Source organism: Portunus trituberculatus, chromosome 34, assembly GCF_017591435.1.
Source record: "Portunus trituberculatus isolate SZX2019 chromosome 34, ASM1759143v1, whole genome shotgun sequence".
In the NCBI taxonomy this organism is placed as follows: Eukaryota; Metazoa; Arthropoda; class Malacostraca; order Decapoda; family Portunidae; genus Portunus; species Portunus trituberculatus.
The window spans coordinates 8,446,817-8,449,316 of NC_059288.1; positions in this window are offsets into that span (position 1 = coordinate 8,446,817).

Here is a 2,500-nt window from a genome sequence, read left to right on the forward strand (position 1 = left end):
GTGTGTGTGTGTGAGAGAGAGAGAGAGAGAGAGAGAGAGAGAGAGAGAGAGAGAGAGAGAGAGAGTGTGTGTGTGTGTGTGTGTGTGTGTGTGTGTGTGTGTGTGTGTGTGTGTGTGTGTGTGTGTGTGTGTGTGTGTGTGTGTGTGTGTGTGTGTGTGTAGGGAGGGGAAAACTGACTTATCCACTAACCCACACACCAAAAAAAAAAAAAAAAGTTTCAGATTTCAGTGAGGACAATACATTCTCTTCCTTTCGCGCGCGCGCGCGTGCGTGCGTGCGCGCGCCCGCGTATGTGTGTGTGTGTGTGTGTGTGTGTGTGTGTGTGTGTGTGTGTGTGTGTGTGTGTGTGTGTGTGTGTGTGTGTGTGTGTGTGTGTGTGTGTGTGTGTATTCTATGTTTTACTTTGATGAATATGAACTGCTTGAAGGGAATACATAGACAATGCAAAAAGTAATGAGGTGTGTACTGTACATGCCTACCGGGCTGGGAGAGCTACGTGACACTGTGTATATTTGTTTATGTGTGGTATTGTTTTCCTACTGATCTGTTAATTCTTTTTCTACAATGGAAACACACACACACACACACACACACACACACACACACACACACGTTTGACGTATGAGAGATAACGTTGTTAAATTAAGGATGGAGTCAAGACCATAAGAATAGACGGAGAAAAAGATTTATTTGTAATAGGTATATGAATTCTAGGCCGAGTCTGTGATGGAACATGGCTTAGTGGGACACCCCTGTTAACAGATTTAACCCCTTCAATACCATGACGTATTTCTATTTTCGTTCTGCTTACTATTTGGTGATTTTATACAGCTTCAGAAACCTAAATGGGGGCTTGAAATAGTGACGACTGTGGCTATTAATCTTCTGACCTCCATAGACCCTTCCTAATGTCAATAAAATGGTCTAATCGTGCACAAATCTTAAGGTAAAAGTGTATCCCAGTATCGAAGAGGTTAAATTTTAGAGTTTAGGGGGACCTTTACCACTACAGCGTTACAACGGGATGAAAGGAAATTTAGTGTAAAGGTCCAGAGAAATTACTAGAGGCAAAGGGTTCTTAGAGATCAAAAATTTATGTCCGAATCTCTCAAAGTCATTAATATGTCAGCAAAGATTTGATTAGGATTCAAAGGAGAGGGAAAAATAGCTCAAGTTAGCCCTTTATGGTTTCCAGACTGATAAGCAGAAAGATTTGGCGTTCTTTTTGAGATTTTACAAGTATTACAAAAGGCTGTCGGCTGCCTACATCGTAATATAACATATGAAGAAACAAGAAATGAAGTGTACTTCCAATCACAAGGCAGGAAATCAAAGGCTGAGTTGGCAGCTTTCAGGCGTGGAATGAAGACCCTTCCTGAGATAAGGCTTAATGTATAGGTAAGCTCCAAGCAAGAACACAAAGTGATGCTGATAACCACAAAGTTTGGCCAGTCAGTGGCAAGGTACGACGAGCGTGGAAGCACATTTGCGGAGAACGACGCGAGGAACTCCATCAGGGCCATAAGCCCTGCGAGGATCAAGGCTTGAGAGGTTAGAGAAAACATCATTACCTCTAATGTTTAACAAAGAAAACAACAGGGAAAGGGTGAAGCCTGACAAGAAGAATTTTACTGAGGAAACGGAAAGAATACGATGCAGAAAAGTAAGTAGGGCCTTAAATATAATGTTGCAACAAGCAACTGCCATAGCAATGTGTTGAATAGTTAATAGTTTATGACATGTGACTGAGAACCTCATCAGTTGTGAACTAGTGTTGGTGGAAGTACAATCTGGTTTCGAATAGTATCGTATTACTGCCTACCTTCACTGTGATTAACTAAAGCGCACGAATCACCAATGAGAAGAGGAGGAGGAGGAGGAGGAGGAGAAGGAGGAGGAGGAGGAGGAGCAACCTGAAGACAAATACAGCACAAACAAGTCACGTTGAATTTGCTTGTAATATGTAGAAAGTGACGACGGTGTGGGTGGGGGAGGAGGATTGCCAATGGAGGGAGGGATAGAAGGAGGAAGGGAAACGGAGGAGAGGAAGAAAGGATATGTGTGAGCAAGACCAAGGAGAGAGAGAGAGAGAGAGAGAGAGAGAGAGAGAGAGAGAGAGAGAGAGAGAGAGAGAGAGAGAGAGAGAGAGAGAGAGAGAGAGAGAGAGAGAGAGAGAGAGAGAGAGAGAGAGAGAGAGATGAGATGTAGGAAAGTAAGAGGTATGGGGAATGAAAAGGAACAGGAAGAGAAAAACTAACATAGAAAAAAAGAGGGACTAGAGAAGAAAGAAAAATGTAAGAAAGAGAAAGATAAATGTATGTACATGCAAATGAAGAAATGTAAAATTTGCAATAACTGACTACTGAAGGGTAATATTTTTGCATTCTCTACTACACACACACACACACACACACACACACACACACACACACACACACGCCCGGTAGCTCAGTGGCTTGAGCGCTGGCTTCACAAGCCAAAAGAACCGGGGTTCGATTC